This window comes from Amblyraja radiata, chromosome 16 (genome assembly GCF_010909765.2).
Source record: "Amblyraja radiata isolate CabotCenter1 chromosome 16, sAmbRad1.1.pri, whole genome shotgun sequence".
NCBI lineage: Eukaryota > Metazoa > Chordata > Chondrichthyes > Rajiformes > Rajidae > Amblyraja > Amblyraja radiata.
Window position 1 is genome coordinate 50,502,418 of NC_045971.1, and position 6,911 is coordinate 50,509,328.

The following is a 6,911-nucleotide window of genomic DNA, read 5'->3' on the forward strand; positions in this document are numbered from 1 at the left end:
GAGACGCGCACGCGCACTGACGTTGACGTCTCCCCAGGCCCCTCCCCCTCAACGGCGCGGCGGCGGGAAAGCGAGGATGGGGGGAGACGGGAAACTCGCGACGGCTTTTGGCGCCTTTTCCATCCGCGGGCTCGAGCTGTTGACGTCACCTGCGCTCTGGTTGGAGCCGCCTATCACGTGAGGGGGAGGGAGGGAGGGGCTACTATAAATAGCGGCAGCGGCAGCGAGGCGGCGAGTAGTTGAGGTGGAGACTAGCGGCGACTAGTGGAGTTTAGTCGACGTGAGGTGGAGTTTAGTCGACGTGAGGTGGAGTTTAGTCGACGTGAGGTGGAGTTTAGTCGATGTGAGGTTTAGTTGAAGCGAGGGGTTTAATCGAAGCAAGGTTTAGGTGTGAAATTGATCTGAGGTGAGGTTGAGCTGAGGTGAAGTCTGGTCGAGGTGATTGAGGGTTTAGTTGAGGTAAAGTTTAGTCGTGGTGAGGATTTAGTCGAGATGCGAGGTTTAGTTGAGGACGTTTAGTCGAGGTGCAGTTTAGTGAGTTGAGGTTTAGGTGTGAGGTGAAGTTTAGTGAGGTGTGAGGTTTAGTTGAGGTGAAGCTTAGTTGAGGCGAGGTTTTGTTGTGAGGTGTGAGGTATCGTGGAGGCGAGGGGTTTAGTCCAGGTGTAGGTGTGTAGGTGAGGAGAAGTGAGCGTAGGTGAGGTGAGGAGAAGTGGGTGTCTGAGCTCAGGAAGGGAGAGCGAGGAGCTGCTGAAGGAGACGAGACCATGTCTGGGACGCAGGGTTCAGAGGTCAGACTCTAGGGAGCTTTGACATGGAGAGCGAGCGGGCAGAAGATGCCGGATAAATGTCCTCTCGGGGGCTGGGAACGGGGAAGTTGCTGCTGCTCCTTCTCAGACCATCACAACCCCAGGGATTGGTGTCAGTGAGAAGTCGATGAGTTCCCTGGGCTCTGGAGTGGATCACTGACATTAATATTGATTGAATTTGAATTGATTTTTATTAGGGACAGTGCATATTAATAAACATTTGCATGTAATATGCAAGATTGTAGCCAGTAGCTAATTTCCATCTTTTGTCCCAACACAAGGTAAACACATTCCAAACAAGGTAAAAACAAAAGACAAAAATAAAAACAAAACAAACAATAAAGTAAAAAAATAGCAATTAAAGAGTACCATAGGTTATTTTTAATGTAGATTATGATTGCAATTTTGATTTTGCAGTAACCATATTTTTAGATGTTTGGTAAATGAGGTAAGGGTTGGCAGATCCCGTATGACGCATGGTATCGCGTTCCAGGTCTGCGACGCTCGATATGAAAATACTGACTGCCCAAAGACACTTTTCCTGGGACTGAGGCCATTCAGACCATCTCCCTCATCCTTCTAGTTGTCTGTCTCCATCTGGCAACTTTCCCCAGCTGTGAGGAAAGAATATTAACCAGAAACATTCACTCCGTTTCTCCCTCCACAGATGCTGCCTGGTTTGCTGAATATCTCTGACAATTTATTCTTGTTTACAACCGTGGTTTTGCAGCAGCCACTGGGTGCTGCTCCTGACTTCAGTGTGGGGGAAGCCCATGATAGTCACTATCTTCATTGCCACAAATGTAGACACTGATGTCTGTTGGCTGGAAGCTGCAATATTGAATCTTGATGGGCAACATGTTGGGTCTGGACCTTTCAGGCAGATCACGCCCACCCTGCACTTTAAATGCAGTTTCCTCTCTTACTGTGATATGGTTTATGACTTATTGGAATCAATAATGTTTTGATCTTGCTGGAATGCAATTATCAGCTGATTTATTTCAACCCGAGAAAAAAAACTCACTATATGCTAAGTGAAGGAATATTTCATTTATTTCCAGAAGAACCGTTGGAGCGAGTGGAGGAGGGTCAGGGCTGTGAGTACCTAAATCGGGCGCGGGGCTTTCTTTCACAGAGGCCCGGGAACCGTTGGAGCGAGTGGAGGAGGGTCAGGGCTGTGAGTACTTAAATCGGGCGCGGGGCTTTCTTTCACAGAGGCCCGGGAACCGTTGGAGCGAGTGGAGGAGGGTCAGGGCGGTGAGTACTTAAATCGGGCGCGGGGCTTTCTTTCACAGAGGCCCGGGAACCGTTGGAGCGAGTGGAGGAGGGTCAGGGCTGTGAGTACTTAAATCGGGCGCGGGGCTTTCTTTCACAGAGGCTCGGGAACCGTTGGAGCGAGTGGAGGAGGGTCAGGGCTGTGAGTACTTAAATCGGGCGCGGGGCTTTCTTTCACAGAGGCCCGGGAACCGTTGGAGCGAGTGGAGGAGGGTCAGGGCTGTGAGTACTTAAATCGGGCGCGGGGCTTTCTTTCACAGAGGCCCGGGAACCGTTGGAGCGAGTGGAGGAGGGTCAGGGCTGTGAGTACTTAAATCGGGCACGGGGCTTTATTTCACAGAGGCCCGGGAACCGTTGGAGCGAGTGGAGGAGGGTCAGGGCTGTGAGTACTTAAATCGGGCGCGGGGCTTTCTTTCACAGAGGCCCGGGAACCGTTGGAGCGAGTGGAGGAGGGTCAGGGCTTTTACCAAAATCCATAACGTTCCACACTTCATAGGGAGGGTTCTGGTGGAAGCCGCTGATTGGCGGAATCAGACTAGAGGAAGCAGCTCATTGGGTGCAACCTCAGGTTAGCATTTCTGCTTTCTGGTTAAAGGTACAGTGCTTTAGTAAAGGTACAGTGAGCCAAGGGTACAGTGGGCTAAAGGTACAGTGCTTTAGTAAAGGTACAGTGCTTTTTGTTTATATAATAAAGGTGCAGTTTAAAGGTCAAGAGGGAGCAGCTGTTGTGAGTCAGATACCTGCTGATTTCTCCCAGCAGTTTCTATTGTATTATACTTGTATCGGATCCAGGGTAAGGCGAGAGAATGACAGTCAGAGCAGTGTACTGTTCTGGATGTCAGATGTGGGAGGTCATGGTGTCGGATGGCCCTCCAGACGTCCACATCTGCACCAGGTGCAGAGAGATGGGGCTCCTAAGGGACCGTATTAGGATCCTGGAGCAGCAGCTCGATGACCTCTGTCTGGTCAGGGAGAGTGAGGAGGTCATAGAGGGGAGTTATAGGGAGGTGGTCATTCCAAAACCACTGGAGAGATACATGTGGGTCACGCTAAGGAAGCGCAAGGGGCAGAGGCAGGAACGAGTGAGTACTCCAATGTCGGTACATCTTGCAAATAAGTACTCCTGTTTGAGTACGGATGGGGGTGACAGCCTACCCGGGGGTAGCGACAGCGGACGGGCCTCCAGCACAGAACCGGCCCTGTTGCTCCGAAAGGTAGGGAAAAAAAGAAGAGGGCAATAGTAATTGGGGACTCTATTGTTAGGGGGTCGGATAGGCGATTCTGTGGACGCAGTCGGGAGACCAGGATGGTGGTCTGCCTCCCTGGTGCCAAGGTCTCGGACGTGTCTCAGCGCATCCAAGATATCCTGAAATCAGAGGGAGAGGAGCCTGAGGTCGTGGTACACATAGGGTACCAATGACATAGGTTAAAAAAAGGGAGAGGTCCTGAAGGGAGGATTTAGGGAGTTGGGAGGAGAGTTAAGGAAAAGGACCAAAAAGGTAACAATCTCAGGATTACTGCCTGTGCCACGCGACAGTGAGAGTAGGAATGGAGCGAGGTGGAGGATAAATGCGTGGCTGAAAGACTGGTGCAGAGGGCAGGGATTCAAGTTTCTGGATCATTGGGACTTCTTTTGGGGAAGGTGGGACCTGTACAGAAAGGATGGGTTGCACTTGAACCCGAGGGGGACCAATATCCTGGCGGGGATAATTGCAAAGGCCACTGGGGAGACTTTAAACTAGAATGGTTGGGGCGAGGGACTCAAATAGAGAAAGCTAGTAGACAGAATGGGAGGCAGGAAGCAGAAAAGGGAAGCACTCGGACACAAGAGGAGAAAGAAAAAAAAGGCAATAAACAGAGAATAAGAGGCGGGGGGTTTCTTAAATGTGCATATTTTAATGCTAGGAGCATTGTAAGAAAGGTGGATGAGCTTAGAGTCTGGATAGACACCTGGAAGTATGATGTTGTGGCGATCAGTGAAACATGGTTGCAGGAGGGCTGTGATTGGAAACTAAATATTCCAGGATTTAGTTGCTTCAGGTGTGATAGAATTGGAGGGGCAAGAGGTGGAGGTGTTGCATTGCTAGTCAGGGAAGATATTACAGCAGTGCTTTGGCAGGATAGATTGGAGGGCTCATCTAGGGAGGCTATTTGGGTGGAACTGAGAGGTGGGAAAGGTGTAGCAACACTTATAGGGGTGTATTATAGACTGCCAAATGGGGAACGAGAATTGGAAGAGCAAATATGTAAGGAGATAGTAGATATTAGTAGTAAGCACAAGGTAGTGATTGTGGGAGATTTCAACTTTCCACACATTGACTGGGAAACACATTCTGTAAATGGGCTGGATGGTTTGGAGTTTGTAAAATGTGTGCAGGATAGTTTTTTGCAGCAATACATAGAGGTACCTACTAGAGGAGGGGCAGTGCTGGACCTCCTGTTAGGAAATGAGACTGGACAGGTGGCGGAGGTATATGTTGGGGAACACTTTGGGTCCAGTGATCACAATACCATTAGTTTCAATATAATTATGGAGAGGGTCAGAGCTGGACCTAGGGTTGAGATTTTTGATTGGAGAAAGGCTAACTTTGATGAGGTGCGAGATGATTTAAAAGGAGTGAACTGGGACATTTTGTTTTATGGGAAAGATGTAGAAGAGAAATGGAGGACATTTAAAGGGGAAATTTTAAGAGTACAGAATCTTTATGTTCCTTTTCGGTTGAAAGGAAACAGTAAAAATTAGAAAGAGCCATGGTTTTAAGGGAAATTGGACATCTTGTTCGGAAAAAGAGGGAGACCTACAATAATTATAGGCAGCATGAAGTAAATGAGGTGCTTGAGGAGTATAAGGAATGTAAAAAGAATCTTAAGAAAGAAATTAGAAAAGCTAAAAGAAGATATGAGGTTGCTTTGGCAAGTAAGGTGAAAGTAAATCCAAAGGGTTTCTACAGCTATATTAATAGCAAAAGGATAACGAGGGATAAAATTGGTCCAGTGGAGAGACAGAGTGGACAACTATCTGCAGAGCCAAAAGAGATGGGGGAGATATTGAACAATTTATTTTCTTCGGTATTCACCAAGGAGAAGGATATTGAATTATGTGAGGTAAGGGAAACTAGTAGAGTAGATATGGATACTATGAGTTTCAAAGTAAAAGAAGTACTGACACTTTTGAAAAATATAAAAGTGGATAAGTCTCCAGGGCCTGACAGGATATTCCCTAGGACATTGAGGGAAGCTAGTGTAGAAATAGCCGGGGCTATGACAGAAATATTTCAAATGTCATTAGAAACAGGAACAGTCCCCGAGGATTGGCGTACTGCGCATGTTGTTCCATTGTTTAAAAACGGTTCTAAGAGTAAACCTAGCAATTATAGACCTGTTAGTTTGACTTCAGTGGTGGGCAAATTAATGGAAAAGATACTTAGAGATAATATATATAAGCATCTGGATAAACAGGGTCTGATTAGGAACAGTCAACATGGATTTGTGCCTGGAAGGTCATGTTTGACTAATCTTCTTGAATTTTTTGAAGAGGTTACTCGGGAAATTGATGAGGGTAAAGCAGTGGATGTTGTGTATATGGACTTTAGTAAGGCCTTTGACAAGGTTCCTCATGGAAGGTTGGTTAAGAAGGTTCAACTGTTGGGTATAAATGCAGGAATAGCAAGATGGATTCAACAGTGGCTGAATGGGAGAAGCCAGAGGGTAATGGTGGATAGCTGTTTGTCGGGTTGGAGGCAGGTGACTAGTGGGTGCCTCAGGGATCTGTGTTGGGTCCTTTGTTGTTTGGCATGTACATCAATGATCTGGATGAAGGGGTGGTAAATTGGATTAGTAAGTATGCAGATACCAGATAGGGGGTGTTGTGGATAATGAAGAGGATTTCCAAAGTCTACAGAGTGATTTAGGCCATTTGGAATAATGGGCTGAAAGATGGCAGATGGAGTTAATGCTGATAAATGTGAGGTGCTACACCTTGGCAGGACAAATCAAAATAGGACGTACATGGTAAATGGTAGGGAATTGAAGAATACAGTTGAACAGAGGGATCAGGGAATAACCGTGCATAGTTCCTTGAAGGTGGAATCTCATATAGATAGGGTGGTAAAGAAAGCTTTTGGTATGCTAGCCTTTATAAATCAGAGCATTGAGTATAGAAGCTGGGATGTAATGTTAAAATTGTACAAGGCATTGGTGAGACCAAATCTGGAGTATGGTGTACAATTTTGGTCGCCCAATTATAGGAAGGATGTCAACAAAATAGAGAGAGTACAGAGGAGATTTACTAGAATGTTGCCTGGGTTTCAACAACTAAGTTACAGAGATAGGTTGAATAAGTTAGGTCTTTATTCTCTGGAGCGCAGAAGGTTAAGGGGGGACTTGATAGAGGTCTTTAAAATGATGAGAGGGATAGACAGAGTTGATGTGATCAAGCTTTTCCCTTTGAGAATAGGGAAGATTCAAACAAGAGGACATGACTTCAGAATTAAGGGACAGAAGTTTAGGGGTAACATGCGGGGGAACTTCTTTACTCAGAGAGTGGTAGCGGTGTGGAATGAGCTTCCAGTGGAAGTGGTGGAGGCAGGTTCGTTGGTATCATTTAAAAATAAATTGGATAGGCATATGGATGAGAAGGGAATGGAGGGTTATGGTATGAGTGCAGGCAGGTGGGACTAAGGGAAAATAAGTTGTTCGGCACGGACTTGTAGGGCCGAGATGGCCTGTTTCCGTGCTGTAATTGTTATATGGTTATATGGAGGTAGAGAGGGTCAGGGGGGAGAGAGAGAGGGCAGAGAGACAGAGGGAGAGAGGATGAGAGAGAGAGAG

At 46.9% G+C, this 6,911-nt stretch overlaps 1 pseudogene; it reads left to right on the forward strand.

Moving 5' to 3' along the window:
* The window catches only part of LOC116982309, a 999,615-nt pseudogene that overhangs the window by 163,721 nt on the left and 828,983 nt on the right, over nt 1-6,911 (forward strand).